This window comes from Siphateles boraxobius, unplaced genomic scaffold (genome assembly GCF_051911475.1).
Source record: "Siphateles boraxobius isolate OS27281-9 unplaced genomic scaffold, OSU_SipBor_1 7, whole genome shotgun sequence".
Taxonomy (NCBI): Eukaryota; Metazoa; Chordata; class Actinopteri; order Cypriniformes; family Leuciscidae; genus Siphateles; species Siphateles boraxobius.
In genome coordinates this window covers 36,603,227-36,631,029 of record NW_027509197.1, presented here as the reverse complement: position 1 = coordinate 36,631,029, position 27,803 = coordinate 36,603,227, and the positions used below count along the sequence as shown (strand labels likewise).

The window sequence follows — 27,803 nt, the reverse complement described above, 5'->3', positions numbered from 1 at the left end:
TGTCTTGCTTTATTATTATTGTATGCTTAGAAGAAGAAAAAACATCTGAGATTACCAACAACATCACCATCGTTTCAAGCAGCTTTTGCAACTGTAAGAAAAATGTTAGAGATAAATGAGAGACATTCATCTCTGGAGTTTTACCTGATCTTTCCACTGCAATTGACATTTTCTAACAGCTTCCAAACTTTCCAGGGAGATTGTGGGATTCCTGAGCGCCTGAAGAGGAAACTCTGCTTTCTGATCATTCAGCGCCCCCTGCTGGTGTTGATTGGTTTAAACGTTGAATTTGAGCAGAACGTACCAGAGGCGCGCTCAAGAGTTCAGTAAAAGAAGTGCTAAAGTTAAAAAACGCGTGTCTTATTTCATGACAGCGGGAACAACACGGACACGAGTGTTACATAATAGCAGAAGACTATTTATACAACACTTTCCCACACTAGACAGACAACTGAGTAGCCTACTAGAAACAGTCCTCTTAGAAAGCTGATTTATAAAGAAACGGTGAGTAGCCTTGCTTATACTGGTGGGTTGTAGACTGTTTTGCAAGAAGAGAAAAAATTCCAGTTTTTAGTGATGTTTGCAAACGTTTTCTGTCAGGGCATTTTCGAGTAGCCTAGCCTATTAATCACGCGTTTTCTTAAAAAGATAATGTTGATGTTGCAACAACGTTAGCTTTGTTTCTTTCTTTTGTTCTTTCCAAGTAGTCTATACAACAACAATACAGTATCGTTTATTTATTAGTGAAGTGAAGTCTAACTCATTTACGGGAATCGGTTCTTTTAAACAGTTTATTTTGACAGAACAGGTTCAAAACAAACCGAGCTGTTCTTTTTACGTCAGAACGCACACGTGTGGCCCCGATATCCGATGTGTCGTTTCAATAATTTTTTTTAAATTTAATTTTAATTTTTAATTTTAATTTTTTATTTATTTTAATTTTTGAACGTTACCTGTTCAGTGGAGATGCTCTTTCTGCCTACATATCTCGAATACACCCCCCCCCCCCCCAAGTTATAATTAAATTAGGCTATATCTATTAAAACCAGTGGTGTAGTGATACGCAGGTATACGCCGTATACCCATGTGTGTTTGTGTGTGTGTGTGTGTGTGTGTGTGTGTGTGTGTGTGTGTGTGTGTGTGTGTGTGTGTGTGTGTGTGTGTGTGTGTGTGTGTTTCCCACTAGAAAATGTCGAGGATTTCCGTATATGCCCACTAGGAAATGTCAAACATCTCCGTAAACCCACTTTAAAAAGCGCAAGGATTCGTAACAACATCGTTTTGTGAAAGAACTTTCATTCATAAATTCACCCCGCCGTGACGTCTGTGTTTGCGCAGCGACACGGATCGAATCGCGGAATCCAGCAACAAATGTAAACAAAATATAATAGGAAAAGATGTTTTTATGTTATTTTGTACACGAATAGGCCTACATATTAATCAATTACATTTTGATGGTTGAAAGTCTAGATTTTGATATAAATTCAAATATAAATAGGCTATAATTTAAAAATAAATAAATAAATATCAATTTTCGAATATTGCACCTGTCAGGAACGAAATATTCTGTAGTCTATTTGTTAATACTGCTTGCGGTGTCTTTATCAGTAGGCTTTATATTTATGCGCAACATGTCGTGTAGGCTATAGGGCTTCCACAACTCTCTCCCATATGTCGAATGGGGTGATCCGTGTCAGCAGCGCCGCGTCAGACACGTTTGTGGTGTGCAAAGACACAGAAAACGCGACGCAGCCGCCAGGCAGCTGACACGCAACAGAAACACCACCCTCACGCCACGCAACCAGTGTGTCTAGCCTAGCCTACTGTAAAGCGGAACGTCACGCAATTTGGCAATTTTTGAATGAATAAATCAAAAGTAATGATACAATGAATCAAATCTCGATATGTAGCCTACTAAGTGTCTATGAATATTAAAGCTCAAAAAGACTGCTATTGAAATAAACTCTGAATGTTTTGCGTGTTTCTGTAAAGGAGCGCTCAATGTGTGCTCTACTACACACTGACGCGCGCGTGACACTCGTGGTGTTTTCAGCGTCTATGAGGAGGACACACACATTTGAACTTCATTGCAGAGCTTTTATGAGAGTCACTTCACAAGAATTTTACCATTTCATTTGTTAAAACTATCGTCATTCATTCGTATCATATACACACTCACAACCTTTAAAGTCTTCATGACAACCTGTCAAAATCAAAGTTTTGTATAATTTGAAGAAAATATCAATCATCAATCATTTTGACCAACTTGAAAGCATCCAATCATCATCATCATCATCACAACTATTCCCGTATTCAGCAATAGATTTAAGGCAAGCATAATGCAAACAAGATAGCTACTACTCCACGATCATCTCCACCAATGCTCACGGGCGTCAGTTTGGTTTGAAATGTGGGGACAGAGACGCATTCGGAAGTGTATTTTCAGAAGTGCTGGGTACAAACTTGTCAGTGACGTGCGGTGATGTCTTAAAGAGGCTAGGCACTGAGTTGAAAGCCAGATTACCTGATTTATTGTTTATGCTAATAATACGTAAATAGAAAAAAAACTTTGATGAGAAAAACTTTAAGTTGGCTTGAAAAAGCCGGACCAGAGAGTTTGAAGAAGTTTAAAATAGTTTGAAGTTTGAAGTAGTTTGAAGTTTGATTAGTTAGAAAGAAAGAATAGTTAGAAAGAAAGAAAGAAAGATTAGTTAAAAAGAAAGAAAGATAGATTTGCTAGAAAGAAAGAAAGAAAGATTAGTTAAAAAACAAAGAAAGATTGATTTGTTAGAAAGAAAGAAAGAGATAGATTAGTAAGAAAGAAATAAAAATTAGTTAGAGAGAAAGAAAGAAAAAGAAAGATTAGTTAAAAAACAAAGAAAGATAGATTTGTTAGAAAGTAAGAAAGAAAGAGATAGATTATTTAGAAAGAAAGAAAGAAAGAAAGAAGAAAGAAAGATAAGTTAGAAAGAAAGATAGATAGATAGATAAGTTAAAAAGAAAGATTAGTTAGAAAGAAATAACGATTCGTTTGAAAGAAATAGATTAGTTAGAAAGAAAGGTTAGAAAGAAAGAAAGAAAGAAAGAAAGAAAGATTAGTTAGAAATAAAGAAAAAAGAAGATTAGTTAGAAAGGAAAAGAAAAAAGTAAGAAAGATTATTTAGAAAGAAAGACAGAAAGAAAGAAAGAAAGAAAGAAAGAGAAAGAAATATTAGTTAGAAATAAAGAAAAAAGAAGATTAGGTAGAAAGAAAGATTAGTTAGAAAGGAAAAGAAAAATGTAAGAAAGATTATTTAGAAAGAAAGAAAAGTTAGAAAGAAAAAATAGTTAGTAAGAAAGAGAAAGATAGAATAGAGAGAAAGAAAGAAAAAGTATAAAGAAAGAAAAATTAGAAACAAAAGAGAAAGAAAGAAATAGTAGAAAACAAGAGAAAGAAAGAAAGTGAAAGAAAGAAAAGTTAGAAAGAATGAAAAATAGTTAGTAAGATAGATATAAAGAAAGAATAGATATAAAGAAAGAAAGAATAGTTATAAAGAAAGAATAGTTAGAAAGTAAAATGAAAGATAGTGAGAAAGAAAGAAAGATTAGTTAGAAATGAAGAAAGAAAGAAAGATAGAAAGAAAGAAAGAAAGAAAGAAAGAGAAAAAAGAAAGAAAGATTAGTTAGAAAGAAAAAAGAAAGAAAGATTGGTAGAAAGAAAGAAAGAAAAAAGATTAAGTTTATTAAGAAAGAAAGAAAGATTAGTTAGAAAGAAAAAGAAAAAAGAAAGAAAGATTGGTTTGAAAGAAAGATTAGTTAGACAGAAAGAAAGAAAAAAGAAAAAGTTTATTAAGAAAGAAAATGTAGAAAGAAAGAAAGATTAGTAAGAAATAAATAAAGAAAGAATAGTTAGAAAGAAAGAAAAGTTGGAAATAAATAAGAAAGATTAGTTAGAAAGAAAGAGAATAAAAGAATAGTTAGAAAGAAAGAAAGAAAAGTTAGAAAGAAAGTGAAATAAATATAGATTAGTTAGAAAGAAAAAAGGCAGAAAGAAAGTTAGAAAGAAAGAAAAGTTGGAAAAAAAGTAGAAAAAAGAAAGAGAAATAAAGATAGTTAAAGAAAGAAAGAAAGATAGATAGATAGATAGATAGATAGATAGATAGAAAAAAAGAAAGATTAGGTAGAAAGAAAGAATTTTAGAAAGAAAGAAAGATTAGTTAAAAGAAAAATAGATTGATAAGTTAGAAAGATAGATAGATAGAAAGATTAGGTAGAAAGAAAGAATTTTAGAAAGAAAGAAAGATTAGTTAAAAGAAAAATAGATTGATAAGTTAGAAAGAAAGAAAGAAATGGTAGAAAGAATGAAAAATAGTTAGTAAGATAGATATAAAGAAAGAATAGATATAAAGAAAGAAAGAATAGTTATAAAGAAAGAATAGTTAGAAAGTAAAATGAAAGATAGTGAGAAAGAAAGAAAGATTAGTTAGAAATGAAGAAAGAAAGAAAGATAGAAAGAAAGAAAGAAAGAAAGAAAGAGAAAAAAGAAAGAAAGATTAGTTAGAAAGAAAAAAGAAAGAAAGATTGGTAGAAAGAAAGAAAGAAAAAAGATTAAGTTTATTAAGAAAGAAAGAAAGATTAGTTAGAAAGAAAAAGAAAAAAGAAAGAAAGATTGGTTTGAAAGAAAGATTAGTTAGACAGAAAGAAAGAAAAAAGAAAAAGTTTATTAAGAAAGAAAATGTAGAAAGAAAGAAAGATTAGTAAGAAATAAATAAAGAAAGAATAGTTAGAAAGAAAGAAAAGTTGGAAATAAATAAGAAAGATTAGTTAGAAAGAAAGAGAATAAAAGAATAGTTAGAAAGAAAGAAAGAAAAGTTAGAAAGAAAGTGAAATAAATATAGATTAGTTAGAAAGAAAAAAGGCAGAAAGAAAGTTAGAAAGAAAGAAAAGTTGGAAAAAAAGTAGAAAAAAGAAAGAGAAAGAAAGATAGTTAAAGAAAGAAAGAAAGATAGATAGATAGATAGATAGATAGATAGATAGATAGAAAAAAAGAAAGATTAGGTAGAAAGAAAGAATTTTAGAAAGAAAGAAAGATTAGTTAAAAGAAAAATAGATTGATAAGTTAGAAAGATAGATAGATAGAAAGATTAGGTAGAAAGAAAGAATTTTAGAAAGAAAGAAAGATTAGTTAAAAGAAAAATAGATTGATAAGTTAGAAAGAAAGAAAGAAATGGTAGAAAGAAAGAAAAAGAAGAGAAAGAAAGAAAGCAAGAAAGAAAAGTTAGAAAGAAAGAACAGATAGAAAGAAAGACTAGTTAGGAAGAAAGAATAGTTAGAAAAAAAGAAAAATAGTTAGTTAGAAAGAAAGAAAGATTAGTTAGAAAGAAAGAAAAGTTTAGACAGTAAGAAAAGATAAAGAAAGAAAAGTTAGGAAGAAAGAAAGATTAGTTAGAAAGAAATAAATAAAAAATTGTTAAAAAGAAAGAAAAAGAAAGAAAGTTTAGGTAGAAAGAAAGAAAGAAAGAAAGAAAGAAAGAAAGAAAGAAAAGTTAGAAAGAAATAATAGTGTCATGATACAACCAGACACAGGTAGATCCAAACGCAGCGTGAGTTTATAAGAGGGTAGTCAGACAGGCAAGGGTCACAGACAGCAAACACAGCATAGGAGACAAGGCAATACTCAGAGTCCGATAACCAGGCGGGAAGACAGAGGCAGGCAGCAGACAAGACGGAATCCTGGAAACAGGCGATGGGTCAGATACACAGACAGGACTAGACTAGGAAAAGCTTGGTGATGTCCACAACAGTAAAACAAGACTTAGCAATGAGTGATAGTTAGAGTGGAGTATAAATGAGTGCGGAGCTGCGTGAGGAACTCGATGCAGGTGTGAGAGTGATCAATGGAAACAGGTGTGTGTGAAATCAGTTCAGGGTGTGTGCATGATCAGTCCCAGGGAAGGCAGTGCAGGGGTGGAGCACCCTCTAGTGACACTCGAGGGCAATCCAGCCGAACATCGTCACATAACCCCCCCTTTAAGGAGCGGCTTCCAGACGCTCCAAAGAATATCCAGGTGGGGGGCAGAGTGAAGACGATCCTGGGGGAGGGACGGAGGGCCAGGCCCGTGCAGGGGAACGGGACAAGGAGGTAGCCAAGGCGGGCCTGGGCCGCAGAGCGTGGGCGACCAGGGCGGAGCAGGACGTGATGGCGGCCAGGGCTGAGCAGGACGTGATGGCGGCCAGGGCGGAGCAGGACGTGATGGCGGCCAGGGCGGAGCAGGACGTGATGGCGGCCAGGGCGGAGCAGGATGAGCCAAAGGCCAGGGTGGAACGGGATGGACCAATGGCCAGGGTGGGGCCCCCTCAGACCTCCCTGGGTGTGAAGATCTCACGGGCAGCCACAGCAGAGACGACCCCTCAGGAGACCACGGTGGCACGCCCCTCATTGTCCCTTCGTGGCCTCTACTGCCCCCCTCCAAAAAATACTTGGGGGAACCTACGGGGACATAGACTGGAACTGGAGGCTTCGGGGGTTCGGCTGCAGGCTTCACTAAAGGTTTCGGAGGTTCGGCTGCAGGCGGCTCTGGCAGTTCGGTAGCAGGCTCTGGTTCAGCTAGGCAGACGTGAAACTCAAGCTCGTCATGGCTGACGTGAAGCTCTGGGTCGTCGAGGCTGACGTGAAGCTCTGGCTCGTCGAGGCTGACGTGAAGCTCTGGCTCGTCGAGGCTGACGTGAAGCTCTGGCTCGTCGAGGCTGACGTGAAGCTCTGGCTCGTCGAGGCTGACGTGAAGCTCTGGCTCGTCGAGGCTGACGTGAAGCTCTGGCTCGTCGAGGCTGACGTGAAGCTCTGGCTCGTCGAGGCTGACGTGAAGCTCTGGCTCGTCGAGGCTGACGTGAAGCTCTGGCTCGTCGAGGCTGACGTGAAGCTCTGGCTCGTCGAGGCTGACGTGAAGCTCTGGCTCGTCGAGGCTGACGTGAAGCTCTGGCTCGTCGAGGCTGACGTGAAGCTCTGGCTCGTCGAGGCTGACGTGAAGCTCTGGCTCGTCGAGGCTGACGTGAGGATTCTCCAGCTCGTCAAGCGTGACATGACTATACCCTGGTTCGGTGAATGTCGCGGCGTCGTGGAGCTCCTTCTCCATCTTACTCACAGCGAGAGCAGAACCACTCAGTAGAAGGGCCATGTCAATATACTGCATTAAAGAGAGCTTGGCGTTGAACTGGGATTGGATCAGGGCTGACAACTGTGGAGACAGGTTGAGTCTGCGATGGTCCCGGTGTGGAAACCTGTAGACCGCGAACCATCTTGGCCAACCTCTCCAATGACGAGGTGAGTTGATCCAGCCTATCCCGGTGTACAGCGATCAGATCTGCATTGGCTGACTGGGAGGCATACAAGGCTGACATGCTGCTGGATCTGTTTATGGCTAAGTCTTCTGTCATGATACAACCAGACACAGGTAGATCCAAACGCAGCTTGAGTTTATAAGAGGGTAGTCAGACAGGCAAGGGTCACAGACAGCAAACACAGCATAGGAGACAAGGCAATACTCAGAGTCCGATAACCAGGCGTGAAGACAGAGGCAGGCAGCAGACAAGACGGAATCCTGGAAACAGGCGATGGGTCAGATACACAGACAGGACTAGACTAGGAAAAGCTTGGTGATGTCCACAACAGTAAAACAAGACTTAGCAATGAGTGATAGTTAGAGTGGAGTATAAATGAGTGCGGAGCTGCGTGAGGAACTCGATGCAGGTGTGAGAGTGATCAATGGAAACAGGTGTGTGTGAAATCAGTTCAGGGTGTGTGCATGATCAGTCCCAGGGAAGGCAGTGCAGGGGTGGAGCACCCTCTAGTGACACTCGAGGGCAATCCAGCCGAACATCGTCACAAATAGATAGAAAGAAAGAATAGTTAGGAAGAAAGAATAGTTAGAAATAAAGAAAAATAGTTAGTTAAAAAGAAAGAATAGTTAGGAAGAAAGAATAGTTAGAAAGAAAGAAAGATTAGTTAAAAAGAAATAATGAAAAGTTTAGAAAGTAAGAATAGACAGAAAGAAAGAAAAGTTAGGAAGAAAGAAAGATTAGTTAGAAAGAAAGAAAGAAAAGTTAGAAATAAAGAAAAAATAGTTAGAAAGAAATTAAGATTAGTTAGAAAGAAAGACATAGTAGTTAGAAAGAGAAAGATAGAATAGTTAGAAAGAAAGAAAAAGTATAAAGAAAGAAAAGTTAGAAAGAGAAAGAAAGAAAGAAAAGTTAGAAGGAAAGAGAAAGAAAGAAAAAGTAGAAAAAAGAGAAAGAAAGACAGTGAAAGAAAGAAAGAAAGAAAAGTTAAAAAATAAAGAAAAAATAGTTAGAAAATATTAGTTATAAAGAAAGCCTGCAAAGAAAGAATAGATATAAAGAAAGAAAGAATAGTTAGAAAGAAAGTTAAATGAAAGAAAGTGAGAAAGAAAGAAAGATTAGTTAGAAATAAATAAAAAGATTAGGTAGAAAGAAAGATTAGTTAGAAAGAAAGAAAGAAAGAAAGAAAGAAAGAAAGAAAGAAAGAAAGAAGGAAAGAAAGAAAGACAGAAAGAAAGAAAGAAAAAAGAAAGATTAGGTAGAAAGAAAGATTAGTTAGAAATAAAAAGAAAAAAGAAAGAAAGATTGGTTTGAAAGAAAGATTAGTTAGAAAGAAAGAAAGAAAAAGATTATTTAGAAAGAAAGAAAAGATAGAAAGAAACATTTGTTAGAAAGAGAGAAAGAAAGAAAGAAAGAAAGAATAATTAGAAAGAAAGAAAAAGTAGAAAGAAAGAAAGAATGAAAAAGAAATAGATTAGTTAGAAAGAAAGAAAGAAAGAAAGAAAGAAAGATTAGTTAGAAAGATTAGTTAGAAAGAAAGAATAGTTAGAAAGAAAGAATAGTTAGAAAGAAAGAAAAATTAGTTAGAAAGAAAGAAAGATTAGTTAGAAAGAAAGCAAGATTAGTTAAAAAGAAAAAGATTAGTTGGATAGAAAGATTAGTAAGATTAGTTAGAAAGAAAGAAAAATTAGTTAGAAGGAAAAAGATTAGTTAGAAAGAAAAAGAAAAGTTAGAAAGAAAGATTAGTTAGAAAGAAAGATAGATTAGTTAGAATGAAAGACAGATTAGTTAGTAAGAAAGATAAGTTAGAAAGAAAGAAAGAAAGAAAGAACAGTTATAAAGAAAGAAAGAAAGAAAGAAAGAAAGAAAAGTTAGAAAGAAAGAAAGATTAGTTCGAAAGAAAGAAAGATTAATCAGAAAGTTAGAGAGAAAGAAAGAAAGAAAGAAAGATTAGTTAGAAAGAAAGATGGATTAGTTAGAAAGAAAGAAAGATGGATTATTTAGAAAGAAAGAAAGAAAGAAAGAAAGATGGATTAGTTAGAAAGAAAGAAAGGTGGATTTGTTAGAAAGAAAGAAAGAAAGAAAGAAAGAAAGAAAGAAAGAAAGAAAGAAAGAAAGAAAGAAAGAAAGAAAGGATTAGTAGGCAAGAAATATGGATTTGTTAGAAATAAAGAAATATGGATTAGTTAGAAAGAAACAAAGATGGATTAGTAAGAAAGAAAGATTAGTTAGAAAGAAAGAAAGAAGAAAAGAAAGATTAGTTAGAAAGAAATAAAGAAACATCACTTAGAAAGTAAGAAAGAAAAAAGAAGGAAACATTAGGTAGAAAGAAAGAAAGGATTAGTTAGAAAGAAAGAAAGGTGGATTTGTTAGAAAGAAAGAAAGAAAGGATTAGTTAGCAAGAAAGAAATATGGATTTGTTAGAAATAAAGAAAGATGGATTAGTTAGAAATAAATAAAGAAAGATGGATTAGTTAGAAAGAAAGAAAGATGGATTAGTAAGAAAGAAAGATTAGTTAGAAAGAAAGAAGAAAAGAAAGATTAGTTAGAAAGAAATAAAGAAACATCATTTAGAAAGTAAGAAAGAAAAAAAGAAAGAAACATTAGATAGAAAGAAAGACAGAAAGGATTAGTTAGAAAGAAAGAAATATGGATTAATTAGAAATAAAGAAAGAAAGATGGATTAGTTAGAAAGAAAGAAAGATGGATTAGTAAGAAAGAAACATTAGTTAGAAAGAAAGAAGAAAAGAAAGATTAGTTAGAAAGAAATAAAGAGACATCATTTAGAAAGGCTATCGGGACGAGCCCCGAGGGGTTCGGCATGTCTGTGAGGGAATGTGGGCGTGGGACAGCGGGCACACTCACTGCACTGACAACATTGCCGGCTCGCGCAGGCTCGTGCCGACTGAATGTGTGTTGGTTACGTTTTTACAGAAAACGTGGAACATGCTTCATGTAGTGTTTGTGGGCACTGTGTCTTGGGCACGTTCACTACATTTATTGCACAATCGACATTAGTCGATTGTATTTGTGCTAGCCCTGTATTGTGGCGGGCTGTGTCTGCGTGTGGGAATGGGCACTGAGACGTGGGCATTCTTACAACACTCATAACACCATCGGCCGTGGCCGGAACACCAGAAAATACACTCTTTATTGGATTTATCCGGGTAGCCGTAAAAACGGCTTTTGTGTGCAGGCAAGCGGGCTGTGGAACCGGCTTGTTTACTGCGAAGTAAGCTGGGACAGTCGCATTGTTTGGAACTGAACGAGCGAGAAGTTTCGGTGAAAATCCTGCCGCAGCGGGATTTGAACACCGTCGCTTTCCTAGGGAGGCTAGGAAGGCTTTGAGACCTCGGGCTTGATTTCAATTCTCAGCTTCCGTCATCTCAGACAGCGTTAGCCACAGATGTCTCTCAGCCACGGTGAGAGAGGCCATGTTGCGCCCAACGGCTTGTGCAGCGGCTTTTGCAGCGCGTAGAAAGAGGTCCGTATTGCTTCGTAGATCCGCCACGCAGATAGCTTCCGGTCCTTCCTCGTCCATTTTACGGAGAAGGTCGGCTTGGAAAATCTGCAATATAGCCATTATATGCAGCGCTGACGCAGCTTGCCCGGCAGCAGTGTAAGCGCGACCGTGCATGGCTGACGTCACTTGGCAGGCTTTCGAGGGTAGCGCCGTCAAAGCACGCCGTCCAGCAGAGGGCGGGCAGAGATGGGATGCTACCGCTGCTTCCACTGGAGGAAGAGAAAGATACCCTCTATCTTTCGCACCGTCCACAGTGGAGAATGCTGCAGAGACAGAGGTACGCATCCTGGCCGAGAAAGGGGCGTTCCAAGACTTCGCGGCTTCCTCGTCAAGCTCAGGATGGAAAGGCGCGGGTCTCGACTGTGATGGGGCGGTGTCCTTCTTGAGGAAGCATCCATCCAGCCGGTTGCACGCAGGCTGCGCGGGCGCCTTCCAGTCGAGGCCGAGGTTGTCGACGGCTTGAGAGACGCATCAGCTCAGTTTCAATGCCGGCTCGTCTCCCAGACGGCTCGCGGGCAGCAGGGGGGAGGTCCACTGAGCTCGCCCAGTCCTCGCTGTCCGATGCCAGGATAGAACAGGCCTCGGCTGGTTTGTCAAGCTCATTGGCAGAAGCGGTGGGAGACGGCGGCCACTGTCCATCGGTGAGCGACTCGAGCGATGCCGCGAAGCTGGCGGGCGAACCGGCGAGCTTTGGCGGGCAGGAGAGAGCTCAGGGGCGCGCTGAGCACGGCGCTTCTTACGGCGCGGCACCACAGCGGGCAGAAGGGCGGGCTCCGAGAAGGATGCCAGGCGAGTCCTCAGATTCACCATAGGCATCAGCTCGCAGTGAGGGCATCTGCCGTCAGCGAGCGCGAGAGCCGCATGATCTTCACCCAGGCAGGAAACGCAGATCACATGGCGGTCCCCGTCATTGAGTTGGGCTCGGCACGAGCCACAGGAAGAAGGCATCTTGAAAAAGACGCTAGGTCTTTTAGGAGTTATAGAGAAGTGTGAGTTGCAACGGCGAACAAACACTCTCAGCAGAGGTAAAGGATATATACGCAGGAAAGCGTAGCAGGTACGGCGACTGGAGGCGGCGAGGTGAGGCCAGCGGCTTCAGGTTCAAGGGCTCGTACCGCAGAAGACCTGTGTCGACGGCGCGGCTTCTCACTCTGGATCCAGCGATGCTTTATAGGACGAGGCCACGCCCTGTCTGGCAGGACATGACGAAATGGGCGCGAAATGCCCCCATTGGATATGGTGTCACGCAGGGCCTCTCTCGATAGGCTGCTGCTGTTGCCGCAGGGCAGCCAATAGGCGTGCGAGCCGTCTTGCCTATGTCTGCATGCTGCCGCACAGCGTTTTACATTGATTCAAAATAAAGGATAATTTTTGGCTTCAATATCTCGTGGAAAAGAGGTTTGGCAGGGTAGTGCCTAGTTTGCCTACCCAGTGCGCACGTCACTGAAACTTGTCAAACTGTGCAGCCTCTCTGCTCACCCCGTAAATAAATCCATCGATCTGCACATTTTGTTTTAGTTCTTTAATGGTCTAGTGGTTGATCTTTTGCCAAGCGTGTCAGAGGTTACGGGTTCTAATCTGCACTTGCATAGTTTTTTTTTCTCTCATCAAAACTGAATATGTTCATCAGTGGTTACAGTCTATATCAAACAGGGAGAGGTTTGTGTGGATTTTATTTTGAGATTTCACCGGAATGAATAGAGACTCTCCACAACGGTGATAGATTGAAGCGCGCGTCCGAGTGAAGACTGCGCGAGCCTGTATCCGTGACACTGATTGCCGCGGCAACGAGCGCTCAGCAGCTTGAGTTCAAAAACACCACATTTTAGCAAATAGCAAATTAAATTAATGCTCTGCTAGTTATATATTTTATTTAGCTGTATTAGGTACATCCGTGGCGCCTCAATGTTTCAAAAAGTGGTGGGTACAAAATGACTCATGGCGAACCGAAATCGACGCCTATGGAAAATATAACAGAAATATATTACTATAAGAGATTCAACCAGGCGCTCAGGTGAAATGTATCCGGGATAGGTGCTCTTGGGGTAGGGAAAGGATCCAATGAAACAATATGCAGCTCCCAGGCACTCAATAAGATAATGAGGAGAAGGAGAAGGTTAAAAAGCCTTTATTAAATATGGCTTATTTCATTATAAAAAGTCACAAGCCAACATGTTTCAACCTACAAGTGGTCTTCTTCAGGGCCAAGTAACACACACAATGAGAATGTCGAAAAATTATAAATATCGTTCACCTGTAATCAGTGGCGGATCTAGAAAATTTTACATGGGGGGGGCAAAGGGGTGGCAAGAGGTCTTGGCAGGGTGGCTGGGGCAGACGGTGGGAATCCCTATATGTGAATTGCTTTAACAAAACAAACACAAAAACAAAGTATTCTTGTTTAATCATGCCCTTACACACTACAAAGGTTTTTAATTCACAACAGGAATAAGCCCAGTGCAGTGTACAAACAAAACAAAACCATGCATCTTTTAAAAAGTAAAATTATAACAAGCAAAATGAAAATATAGAAAAACAAAGTACAATAATTGTGTCCAAACACTTTTAGCCTTAATGGTTAGGCTCCAGCTACTTTCTTCAACTACTCTTGCCTGCAAAAGTCAATATGTGAAAACCTCTGGTTATCCTTGTATTATGGGTGGAACGGTACACAGAAGTCACGGTTCGGTTCATACCTCGGTTCAGACATCATGGTTCGGTACGATTTCGGTACAATGGAGTGAAAAGCAAAACAAAAATGCAGAAGGCATTTTAATAAATGTCTTAAGCCTTGTATTTTTTAAATAAGTTTTATTAATAAAGGCATAGAACCAGTTTATTTGTAGTGCACTGACAATAGTTTTATATAATTTAATTAGTTTATTAATTAAATTAATAAAAAGACAAAGACCTTGCGATATGTTTGATATGTTTGAATGAATTTAAAATTACTTTGCCATATTTCAGATCAATATATTTGTTTTTCTTAATTTTAATTAACCCTAACTTTATTCTCATCTGAATTATAAATAATTGATTTCTGTATAAAATAATACTAGGCTACCATTAAAAACCACATTTGAGTTTCTTTTTTTAATTAATGCAGAATGTGTAATTTAAAAGTACAACTGTCTGTGTGTGTGTGTGTGTGTGTGTGTGTGTTCGTGTGTGTGTGTGTGTGTGTGTGTGTGTGTGTGTGTGTGTTCGTCCGTGCGTGAGATTTTGGTTGGGTGATAGTTGTAGGTTACAGTTTGAAAAGAGAGTGTGACAAAAGCACAATGTTGTGTTTTATTGCGAGTGTACACAAATGTAAACACTTTGCAGTTTGAATTATATGTTTACGAGTATGTTTTTGTTTCCACTGTTCAATCGCGTTCGCGCCTCTCTCTCTCTCTCTCTCTCTCTCTCTCTCTCTCTCTCTCTCTCTCACACACACACACACGCACGCACACACACAGTTCGATCGCGCCCGCGCCTCTCTCTCTCTCTCTCTCTCTCTCTCTCTCTCTCTCTCTCTCTCACACACACGCACGCACACACACACAGTTCGATCGCGCCCGCGCCTCTCCCTCTCTCGCGCGCGTACACTGTACACACACAGTTCAGCATTGTAATATTGACATCGCAGTCTGTTCAATATGCTGCGTTCAGACCAAACACGAATTGAGCAAATTTTATCGCTATTTAGAGTTTTATTTATTTTTATACCGTGTATTCTACGTGTAAATTCGCGCACCGAACAATTGGATTTGCTTAGCAATTATAGCTAATCAAATGATCGATCTCCTGGCACTGTATTGTTTGTTGTAACGTAACGGCGACCATCAGTAAACGTTATTGATACAAACAATTTATATTTTTTATTAAGCTGTTCTTGTCTTTACAAAAATCAAATTAGGCTAATCAAAGGGAAGAGTGCTCTTACAAATCACGAGGGAGCGATTTGACCGCTGATTTTGGCTAACGTAATAGACTCGCTGTTTTTGCTGATGCTGGATCGTCGTTAGCATACACTGCATTCATTAAAAATGTAACTAAGTTAAACGTGTGTTTGACTACACCTGGGAAACTCACTTCATCTTCAGAGGCTCTGGGGCAGCTCAGTCCCTCCAGTCGGGTTTCAGGGCCACCGCACCGCAGCAGACTCGCTGTCTGTGTGTGTGTGTGTGTGAGAGAGAGAGAGAGAGAGAGCCAGACTGAGCGAATGCTGCTCTGCACGTTTGAATCAGGGACGTACTAAGTATTTGAGGGATAGGGGGAGGGGCTTTAATAAAAATTAAATTGTTCAATTTTGGTAAATGTATGTTTAGTTCACTGTTTTGAGAAGCTTGCGAGTTGTTTTTACAAGTACATTTTTTGGATCATCAAAGTTAGGGGGGCAGCTGGGGGGGGGCAAGGCTCTAGAGTGGGGGGGCACCTGCCCCCCCTTGCCCCCCTGTAGATCCGCCCCTGCCTGTAATCAGAAAGAATTCAATTAACCTAATAAGGTAATCAGGTCGAACATAGTAGGGATAATTCAAAAAGGGCACAAATCACTCTCCGTCAACGTGGGTTATCTGCAAGGGGGTAATGCATCAGCCGGAAGTTGAAGCCTCGCGGGAGCTGCCATTGTAGCAGAACTTCACCTGCTGTTAGCATTCCATTGACTCCCATTCAATTTGGTGTCACTTTGACAGCGAATAACTTTACATCTGAGGTGGCCAAAGACTTCATTTGTCCATTATTTATTTCTAAATAAACACGACAATGTATAAAAGGCTCCATTACTTTGTATCTTACGTTATGGCCCCGTAGAAGCCGTTTTTGTTAAAAACAGGCTAACGATTGCGTCATAACCACGCGACTTTATGTCGCACAATAGAGACATTTGGAGGAGAAGCTCGCAGGCAATCTTTTACTGTCGATGAGGCAATCGGGGGGACATAGAGGCATAAATTCAAGGGAGAAGCCAATAGATAGAGAGTCCATAAAAACAACGGGACAAAATATTTCAACAAGGTTTTTGAGGAATTAGGTGATTCAGATTTGTTTTGCCACAGCTACTAGAAGATGTACAACTGTCAGACTGTCGTCACGCTCAGTTTGAGCCTTCGCAGTCGCTCAGCCATCAGACAGGAAGTGCAATAATCGGGCTTCAGTCTTCTCCGTTGAAATCAATGGGGTCGCTGTGTCATTTCTTTTACTGTCTATGGTTATCTGGAGAGACAAAAAATGGGATAACATCATATATGAAAAAATATATATATATTACTATTGCACAGTAGAGTATACTTCAAGTAGGCCTAATAATAATAATAATAATAATAGTTTATTAAAACACACAGATATGGCAAGCCGTTTTAACTTTTATTCATTTCCAGGATATGAATTCTTGATATCAACAATTCAATTTTAACTAGTTAAAATTATAGTTATTGATATCAGGAATTAGATTTATACTAGTAACAATGGCAATTTTTGATATCAGAAATTACATTTCCACTAGTAACAATGCTAATTCTTGATATCAACAATCACATTTTTACTAATTAAAATGCTCATTCTAGATATCAAGAATTGTATTTCAACTAGTAAAAACTATAATTCTTGATATCTGTAATTGTATTTTCACTAGTGAAATGTCACCATAGGCTGCCATTCAAAATCAATTGTTGATATCAATAATTGATTTCTTACTAGTTGCAATTCCAATTTCACATATCAGAAATACAATTCTTACTAGTAAAAACCTTTATTTTTGATATCAAGAATTCAATTGTCACTAGTTGAAATGTCTATTCTTGATATCAACAATTGAATTGCTACTAGTAACAATGTTCATTTTTGACATCAATAATTCCATTTTCACTAGTGACTATGTTAATTTCTGATATCATGAATGTGATTGTTACAAGTTAGAAAGCCATTTTAGATATCTGAAATAATATTGATATCAGAAATACATTTTCAGATATCAAAAATGAAAGTTTTTACTAGTAGCAATTAAATTGTTGATATCAAGAATAGACATTTCAACTAGTGACAATTGAATTATTGATATCAGGAATTCACATTCTTACTAGTAACAATGTAATTATTGATATGAAAAATTATATTTCTACTAGTAAGAAATCAATTGTTGATATCAACAATTAATTTTGAATGGCAGCCTATGGTGACATTTCACTAGTGAAAATATGGCAAGCCGTTTTAACATTTAATCATTTTAACCTACTAGTCTCTATTTTCATGCTACTAGTGCTTATTTTTTAGATACTAGTATCTATTCCATTAAGTACTAGTACTTATTCATTAGCTACTAGTGCTTATTCTTTAGGTAGTAGTGCCTTTTCTTTAGATACTAGTACTTATTCATTAGCTACTAGTGCTTATTCTTTAGGTACTAGTCCTTTTTTATTAGATACTAGTACTTATTCATTAGATACTAGTCCTTATTTATTAGATACTAGTACTTATTCAATAGATACTAGTCCTTATTTATTAGATACTAGTGCTTATCAATTAGCTACTAGTACTTATTCATTAGATACTAGTACCGATTAAATAGATACTAGTACTTATTCATTAGATACTAGTACTTATTCATTAGATACTAGTACTTATTTCGATAGTCACTAGTACTTATTTCGATAGTCACTAGTAACTATTCTTTTGTTACTAGTAACAAAACATTTTTTTTGCCATTGACTTCTATGGGGATCTGTCATTTAGATATCAACTATTCAGTTCTGACTAGTATCTATTCCAATTGTGACTAGTACATATATATTAGATACTGGTAGTTATTCTTTAGGTACTAGTACTTATTTTTTAGATACTAGTACTTATTCATTAGCTACTAGTACTTATTCAATAGATACTAGTACTTATTCATTAGATACTAGTACTTATTCAATAGATACTAGTACTTATTCATTAGATACTAGTACTTATTCATTAGATACTAGTACTTATTCATTAGATACTAGTACTTATTCATTAAATACTAGTACTTATTCAATAGATACTAGTACTTATTCAATAGATACTAGTATCTATTTATTAGATACTAGTATTTATTCCAAATGTTACTAGTAAGATTTTTTATTTTACTAGTAAGATTTTTAATTGAACTATACAGTGGCCGTTCTGAGTCATAACATAAGACTAGTAAAAAAGCAGTTGTGACTAGTAAGATAAGAATAGTTACTTGTAACATTTGGAATAAATACTAGTATCTAATTAATAGATACTAGTATCTATTGAATAAGCACTAGTATCTATTGAATAAGTACTAGTATCTAATGAATAAGTACTAGTATCTAATGAATAAGTACTAGTATCTAATGAATAAGTACTAGTATCTATTGAATGAGTACTAGTAGCTAATTGATAAGTACTAGTATCTAATTAATAGGTACTAGTATCTAATGAATAAGTACTAGTATCTAATGAATAAGTACTAGTATCTAATGAATAAGTACTAGTATCTATTGAATAAGTACTAGTAGCTAATGAATAAGTACTAGTATCTAAAAAATAAGTACTAGTACCTAAAGAATAACTACCAGTATCTAATATATATGTACTAGTCGCAATTGGAATAGATACTAGTCAGAACTGAATAGCTGATATCTAAATGACAGATCCCCATAGAAGTCAATGGTAAAAAAAAAAAAATTCTTACTAGTAACAAAAGAATAGTTACTAGTGACTATCGAAATAAGTACTAGTATCTAATGAATAAGTACTAGTATCTAATGAATAAGTACTAGTATCTATTTAATAGGTACTAGTATCTAATGAATAAGTACTAGTATCTAATGAATAAGTACTAGTAACTAATGAATAAGTACTAGTATCTATTGAATAAGTACTAGTAGCTAATTGATAAGCACTAGTATCTAATAAATAAGGACTAGTATCTAATGAATAAGTACTAGTATCTATTGAATAAGTACTAGTACCTAAAGAATAAGCACTAGTATCTGTTGAATAAGCACTAGTACCTAAATAATAAGCACTAGTCGCTGAATTAATAAGTACTAGTAGTTAATGGAATAGATACTAGTATCTAAAAAATGAGTACTAGTAGCATGAAAATAGAGACTAGTAGGTTAAAATGATTAAATGTTAAAACGGCTTGCCATAGTGAAAATACAATTACAGATATCAAGAATTCAATTGTTGATATCAAGAATCTAATTGTTGATATCAAGAATTAAATTGTTGATATCAATAATTAAATTGTTGATATCAAAAATGTAATTGTTGATATCAAAAATGTAATTGTTGATATCAAAAATTGAATTGTTGATATCAAGAATTCATATCCTGGAAATGAATAAAAGTTAAAACGGCTTGCCATACACAGAAGCTCAAATGTCTTTAATTTACAACCCACCAAAATAAAAGTTTGTAGAGATAAATAAAGTAACTCGAGGGAATTATGAAAGAAATTGCATAGTAAGATGTACTTTTTAAAATAATAATAATCAAATCTATTAAAACATAATTTTAAAGGAATATCACACAAAAAGTAAATTTTTATTTGTGCTTATAATTTTTAAGTCTTTTAATTGTCAGCTGATAAAACCTGTGATTCAGGGACCATATTCATATAACATCTAAGGCTAAATGTAGCTCTTAACTGGCTGAGTTAGATGGCGATTAACACTAAACAGTACAAAATGGGTGGTGGTGGCGGTGGCTGCGGACGGGGGGGGGGGCTCTATTTTGTATGTGCATTGACAAAACTCATAAGTAGCCTACAAGTTACATTGCAGTAGGTATAGCCTAGGCTTATGCCTACTTTTTTTTTTCTTTTTTTTTTGATTGATTGAGCTTATGGCGAACTCAATTCTTGGCTAATTTCAAACTGGACTTGCTTGAAATAAACACTTCAATGAATTGTTGACATCATACAGAACCACTCGTGAACGAATTCAAACCGGCTGGTATGAAACCGGTTCAACTGATTCTTTGATAAGATCCGAATCAAAAGAACGATTCGTTCACGAATCTGCACAATTATCCAATATGAAAAGATAAAGAAACAGAAAAACGTAGAAATATTTTTCCTTTATTTATTAATATACTGCCATTTTCTATATTTTACAATAATTTTTTATCTTTTGATTTTACTTCTACAAGATCTTAATAATGATTTGCAGTGTAACACAATAATAAGCCAGTTAATGGTTCACTAGTACTAGAACTAGTAAACTAGTTCACTATGTACTTTATGAGTAGAGCTTTGACCAAATGCGTGCTCTCTCATCTTTATGTTATTGAATTTAGGGGGTATTGCATGAATGTGATTCCTTTTTTCTGATGGAAAATATATTTTCTTTTGCAGACATGTTTCTGTACATTTTTGGTCTCATAGTCTTGCTCTATGTCTATCGGTGGTTCAGAGAACTGGGAAGAGTTCCCAACAAATCTGAGAAGTTTGTGTATATCACAGGCTGTGACACAGGTTTTGGGAATCTCTTGGCCAGACACCTGGACACAAAGGGTTTCCATGTCATCGCTGGCTGCTACACAGAGAAGGGAGAGGTTGAGCTGAAGAAGTCCTGATCCGACAAACTCACAGCGCTGCATTTGGATGTCACTGATAATGACAGCATTAAAAAAGCCACTGACACCATTAAAACCCTGGTGGGACAGAAAGGTAAGTTACCGAAAGAGATGGTGCTGTTCTGACACTTTGCCTTCTATTAGTTCTGAAATCTTTTGAAAAAAAATTGTTGTTGAGAGCTGTGGAAAAATAATAATAATAATTAGATGTTATTACCAAAGCTATGTGCAATTCAGAATTCAATTGAGTATGCATTTCAATTTGAATGTAAGATTTAATGGAGAAAAAAAATGTAAAAGAAATTTTACATATACTGTATATAAACTTAAATATCCCAATTTTTTTGTGTTATTTTTTGTTTAAACTTTATAAAATCAAATTGACAAATAATGAGAATTTTACAAATATACTAAAAATTTTTTTTATTGATTTAAATAATAATATAAATAAAAGGATTAAGTAGTCAAAATAAATGCTTTTCTTAATTTATTTTGCTTATTTAATTAATTATTCATGTTCTGTTGCATAACTTGTTGTAATGATATTTCTAATATTATCCAACTTATGCCGTTTTCTCATAGTGTTCTTCAATGAAGTTGTTGGTCAAGTAGTTCTCTTACGAGAGGTTCTCTTGTATTGCGCAAGTTTAGCTTACGCTAGGGGAAAGATTCATCTTCTCGAGATACTGAAGCCAAAAAATTATCCTTAATTTTGTATTAATTGTCAACGCAGTGCAGCAGCTAGCAGACCTAGAGCAGGCCATCTCGCGTGCTCATTGGCTGCCCTGCGGGCAACTGCTGCAGCCTACCAGTGAGCCCGGTGTGACGTCACGCCCAATGAAGGGCGCCCGCGCCTTCATAGCGTCACATAGCGCCGGAGAACCTCCCTCGAGCCTCGCCTTCGCCTTCCCCGCCTCTGCTCACCGACGCGCAGCTGCCGCTTACGAGCCTCACTGCCGTCGCATCGGAGGATGAGGCCGAGGAACACGCCACGAAAGACTGCTGCTCCATCCTGGCATCGGACAGCGAGGAATGGTCGCTTCATTCCGCCACCTCGTCGATCCAGGAATCTACCTGTACCCGCGCTGGAGCTGATGCGGAACTGATGCGCCTGCTGTCACAGGCTGTTGACCGTCTCAGGCTCGAGTGGTCGCTGCCAAAGGAACCCGCGCCGAACAGGCTCGACGGTTGTTTTCTTCAGAGTCGCCGCCGTGCAGCTTCAGCGACTAGGCCCGCTCCATTCCTACCGGAACTTCATTCGGAGCTGATGAAGTCGTGGAATACACCATTTTCCTCGAGACTTCAGTAACAGGCCTCCGCGTCGCTCTCCCAAATGGACGGCGCCGCTGAGAAAGGGTACACGGCTATTCCCCCTGTGGAAGAGGCGGTCGCAGCACACCTTTGCCTGCCCTCTGCGAGATGGCGGTCACGGTCAGTCCTCCTGTCTAAAGCCTGCAGAGCCATGTCAGCCTTGGTCGGCCGCGCTTTTGCCGCCTCCGGCCAGGCCGCGTCTGCTCTACACTCGATGGCTGTGCTACAGATCCTGCAAGCCGACCTCCTCCGTGAATGGGATGAGAAGGGCCGGGATCCAGCTGCGGTTACGGACCTGAAAATTGCGACGGACCTCTCTCTCCGCACCACCAAAGCCGCAGCCCAAGCCATCGGACGAGCCATGGCCGCAGGCCATGAACCTCTTCCTTCCGCAACGCTCGAATTCCGCCACAGGCCGCTCTGGCGAGAGACAAAGCCAGCCTCCTGTTGCGAACCAGCACCCAGCGTCCAGCACAGCCTCAGCCTCAGCCTTCGCAGCGACATCAGCGCGGCCGCCCTAAGTTGCGCTCAGACAGCCGCCACAGACCGCCGCCCCCCAGAGGGCCTTGGCAAAGAATTACTCTGAAGTCTGAGCATGCGAAGCCCTCCTAACAGAGAGAGAGAAAAGACGCGCGTGTCCCGCTGCGGCCGGACCGCCGTCAAAGTTAATTTCCCTGTCAGTCCCCTTCAAACAGGCTACTGCAGTGGTTCAATTAGCAGCCAACGAGCCGGTTTATTCACCCTCTCGCCTGCACACAAACGCTGTTTTCACGGCGACCCAGAGAAATCTCAAAAAGAGTATAATGTCTGGTCCGGCTCACACCGTCAGTGTTTTAAGTGTAGTGAAAGTGCCCAAGCCCCAGTGTTCACCCCTACACATAAGCACTCCAAATCCCGTGTCACTCACAGAGCACACTCTCATAAAGCGCAGAAAAGCCGCTCGTGTGTTGAATGTAAGAAATGTGTCCACAGGTATGTGCCCACTATCTGCCCGCTCTGTTACACGATCAAAGAAGCAGGTTATGAATGTAAGTCTCGTGCCCGCCAGAGAGCGCTCACGCTTGCTGACACAAACCTCCCACCGGGCTCCGCCCGCGTGTTTAAGTGTTATCACAAAACGCTCCCCCATCCATTATGATCGGGGCGTCAGATACAGTTGTAAGTCTCGTCCCCGCGTACACGCGCTCACGATTACAGAAAGCTTTTCCGCCCGGAGCGCTGCTCGCGCGTCAAAAAGTGAAAAAAGAATGTTCCCATCCCTTATGATTGGGACATCTCACATAAATCAGGTTTTCACCGAGCAGCCAGTGCCCAGAACCGAGAGCGCGCGCGCCGCGCTTTCGGCTCCGGTTCAGTTTCACAAGCCCGCAAATGGCGGCAATCTGAACCCTTCTCTGAGCGAGTCAGGCTTTTACAGCCGATATTTTCTCGTACCCAAGAAGAACGGAGCCTTCAGACCTATCCTAGATCTGAGACATTTGAACAAAGTGCTTGCGAAAAGACCGTTCAAAATGTTTACGACCAGTAAAATCCTCGCGCACGTTCGCCGGAGGGACTGGTTTATTTCTCTAGATCTGAAGGATGCCTATTTTCAGATTCAGATAATACCCCGTCACAGGCAATTTTTGAGATTCGCCTTCGACGGTCAGGTATATCAATACAACGTCCTGCCGTTCGGCCTGTCCCTAGCACCCCGTACATTTACGAAGTGCATGGACGCGGTGCTCGCCCCCCTGAGAAGTCAGGGGCTGCGAATAATGAACTATCTGGACGATTGGCTGATATTGGCACAGTCAGAGACAGAACTGCTATCTCACAGGACAGTGCTTCTCAGTCATCTGGAAAGCTTGGGTCTCACGGTCAACTGGACCAAGAGCTCATTACTGCACAGCCAGTCAATTTCCTTTCTAGGAATAGAACTGGACTCGGTAACCAGGACGGCTCGTTTATCGACACAGTGCGCGCGCCGTGTTCACCACCTAGCTGCATTTTTCCAGAAGGGCAGCTTTCTCCCTTTGAAAACATTTCAAAGGATGTTGGTTTGTATGGCATCAGCTGCAGCGGTGCTTCAGCTGGGCCTACTGCGCATGCGCCCGCTCCAACGCTGGTTGAATACTCGCGTGTCCCGCCGAGCCTGGCTGTCTGGCGGCCAGAAAATCAGAGTGACTCAGACCTGCATAGCGGCTCTGCAGCCCTGCTTAGTGGCCGACTGGTACCAGCAGGGAGTAAGGATGGGAACCATCTCTTATCGGAAAGTCATCTCAACAGACGCGTCCAACTCGGGTTGGGGCGCGCTGTTCGAGGGCAGACCGGTCTTTGGCCAGTGGTCAGACCAGGAGAAGGGTTTTCACATAAACTGTCTGGAGATGATAGTGGTCGAGAACGCGCTGAAGTGCTTCCTCCCAGTCATACAGGACCAGCATGTTTTTGTCCGCTCGGACAACATGTCTGTGGTATCCTATGTAAACCGTTAGGGCGGTGTCAGATCCAGAAATCTCTGCAATCTGACGGAACGCCTCCTTGTTTGGTCTCAGATGCATCTTCGCTCGCTGAGGGCGGCGCATGTGCCTGGCCATTTGAACGACGGCCCAGACAAACTGTCCAGGGACAATGTTCCCCCAGGGAATGGTCCCTGCACCCCCAAACGGTCCAGAAACTGTGGCGCCTAATCGGCAGAGCGGAAGTCGACCTATTTGCGTCAAAAGACAACGCTCAATGCCCGACGTTCTTCTCAAAGGACGAGGACGCGCTGGCCCAGGTTTGGCCCAGCCTCCCGCTATATGCTTTCCCTCCGGTCTCTCTGTTACCACAGGTGATCAAGAGAATCAGGGAAACGCGCCACTCGGTGCTCCTCGTAGCACCGCGTTGGGAGAATCAGATTTGGTTCCCGGAACTAGCAAGGCTGTAACATACAGCTCCGTGGCCGATTCCAGTGAGGGCAGATCTCCTCTCTCAGGCTCGCGGCACGATCTGGCATCCCCATCCGGAGCGCTGGTCTCTGCATGCATGGTTGATCAACGGGTACTCGTTGCCCTGCCAGAAGGAGTAATGAACACGATAACGCAGTCTAGAGCCCCTTCCACGAGAAGGCTCTACACGTCTAAATGGTCGGTGTTCTCTGGATGGTGCACCGACAGAGGTCTGGACCCGCGGACATGCGGGGTGGCGCATCTACTCACCTTCCTACAAGAGCTGTTGGATAAGGGAAGGTCCCCATCCACGCTCAAAGTATACGTGGCGGCCGTGGCAGCGTGCGCAGAATCGACGCACGGCCAGTCACTGGGAAAACATGAGTTGGTCATCCGCTTCCTTAGAGGAGCTAGATGAATGAATCCACCGCGCCCCCCGTCGGTTCCCATGTGGGATCTTTCATTGGTCCTCGAGGCCCTGAAAGCTTTTCCTTTTGAACCTCTAGACTCCATGGGGTTGAAATATCTATCACTGAAAACCGTCTTTCTGACTGCACTGTCGTCAGTAAAACGTGTGGGGGACCTGCATGCGCTGTCTGTCAGCGCGTCGTGTCTTGAGTTCGGGCCGAATGACTCTAAAGTCATCCTCAGACCTAGACATGGCTATGTTCCTAAAGTGATGGGCACTCCATTCAGAGCGCAAGTTATTTCGTTGTCAGCTCTCCCAGCATCTGACAGTGAAAGTGATGTGAATCTCCTCTGCCCTGTCAGAGCGCTGAGGTTTTACATTACGCGCTCCGCCTCCTTCAGGCGTTCGGAACAGCTTTTTGTTTCGTTTGGTGGGCGCACCAAGGGTCTCGCCTCCTCGAAACAGAGCCTGTCCAGATGGATAGTGGACGCTATAGCAGCCGCTTACGCGTCAAAAGGTCTGCAATGCCCTCTGGGCATCAGGGCTCATTCCACGAGAGGCGTGGCCTCTTCGTGGGCATGGTCCAGTGGAATTTCTATCCATGACATATGTGTAGCGGCGGGCTGGAGCTCCCCGTCTACCTTTGTCAGGTTTTATAACCTAGAAGTTCCTGCCTTGCAGGATAAACTGTTGTCAGTTTGAAGGAGAGGTGTATTCTGCCCAGATCTCCTGCTCAGATCACTCTCACATGACTCAGTTCTCCTGGTTGAGCTGCACTAAGTGGGGTATGTGCCTATACCGACCGGCGCGCTGCTCTGTATTTCCCTATATGTGCTTATGTACAAGTGATGGCCTGCGTGGCTGGCCACCTCATTTTTCCACTTATGGGGTTCCCCTGAAAGTTTGGGGTCTCATTGTGGATGCTTGGCGCGCACAGCGTTGACAAAGTGTTCCCGTAGCGTAAGCTAAACTTACGCAATACGAGAGAACCTCTCGTAAGAGAACGATACTCAGTTACTAACTTAACTTCGGTTCTCTTTAGAGAGGGAACGAGTATTGCGTAACCGGCCGTCCTCGCGCCACGAGCGACTTCGCTTCAGTCACGAAAAACCAGGGAAGTCAGCCTACAGCCCCTACTTTTATACGCTAAGCCACGCCCATTCTGGCGGGCTGTGACGCTATGAAGGCACGGGCGCCCTTTATTGGGCGTGACGTCACGCCGGGCTCACTGGTAGGCTGCAGCAGTTGCCCGCAGGGCAGCCAATGAGCACGCGAGATGGTCTGCTCTAGGTCTGCTAGCTGCTGCACTGCGTTGACAATGAATACAAAATTAAGGATAATTTTTTGGCTTCAGTATCTCGAGAAGACGAATCTTTCCCGTAGCGTAAGCTAAACTTACGCAATACTCGTTCCCTCTCTAGAGAGAACCGAGGTTACGTTAGTAACCGAGTATCGTTTCTTCACATGGTTTTCACATGACTCTTCCTGTCACCATAGCTTTCTATTAATCAATCTGTAATGAAAGAAAACGGTTGTATTTTGTAATTTGGTGTGTGTGTGTGTGTGTGTGTGTGTTTGCAGGTCTGTGGGCCGTAGTCAACAACGCTGGTATCTTTTTCCCAACTGCTCCCAATGACTGGCTGGATATTGAGGACTTTAAACAAATGATCGATGTCAATCTGATCGGGGTTGTTGCCATAACTCTGAGTGTGCTGCCGCTCATTAAGAAAGCCAAGGGCAGAGTGGTCAATGTGGCCAGTGTGTTTGGACGAATTAGTACCCGGGGAGGGGCGTACTGCATTACTAAGTATGGAGTAGAAGCTTTTAATGACAGTCTAAGGTTAGTATGTCCCATAACCACTGAATGATTCTTCTGGAGACAAAAACTGATCAGAAGAATTCAGATTCAAAGCATTTCTCAGATACAAACCAATGTAATATGTGGGTGTGGCCTGTGATTTTTGATTAATCAACACATTCTATGTTATGAATGCAAGGTCCAAACATAACAAAACTTTCTGCAATTAATTATCATGATAATTAGTTCAATTAGAGCATTTAAGTAGCTTTTATAAACTTGACTTAGAAAAAAATATTACTGGTGTGCATCTTGAGACAAAACACTGACATATTTATATGTCAAGTATGCAATGAAAGTGCAAGTTACTTTCAGTTAAAACAGCTTAAACATGCATTTTAGTCTCAGACTAGTTTGAGCCTTGTCTGTTAAGCCGGGTGTTAATGTGTTTTTCTTTGTTTTGCAGGAGGAACATGGCACCGTTTGGAGTGAAGGTTTTATGCATTGAACCTGGATTCTTCAAAACAAGCATTACTGACTCCAGTATCTTTGAGAGTCATATGCACAGATTATGGAAGAAGTTGCCTGAGGAGGTGAAGGAAGAATACGGCAGTGATTTCTTAGACAAAAGTGAGTTCAAATCCAATAACCAGTTTCAAATAGCAAATAAAGGTCACAAAGTTATAACTAGTAATTGTGTTTGTAGCGAAGCTGGTGATTAAGGAGAAGATTGAGAAGATTCTGGATCCAGATCTGATGAAAGTGGTGAGCTGTATGGAACATGCTGTGGCTGCCATCCATCCTCGGACCAGATATTCTCCAGGCTGGGATGCCAAGTTCTTGTGGCTGCCTCTCTCCTACATGCCGACCTTCATCTCGGATGCTTTCGTCTTAAAAAGTGCTGTTAAACCTAAAGCTTCAGTTCTGTAAGCAGAAACAGCAGTGCTACGCTCATGCAGCATACTGCAACATGATGTAACA

At 40.5% G+C, this 27,803-nt stretch overlaps 1 pseudogene across 1 annotated transcript; it reads left to right on the top strand.

The window, feature by feature from the left end:
• The first annotated feature begins 415 nt into the window (after positions 1-415).
• Positions 416-27,803, top strand: LOC143723596 (retinol dehydrogenase 7-like; annotated as a pseudogene). Its single transcript, XR_013197150.1, has 5 exons — positions 416-504; positions 20,175-20,489; positions 26,606-26,864; positions 27,289-27,452; positions 27,529-27,803. The product of XR_013197150.1 is annotated as a retinol dehydrogenase 7-like (transcript).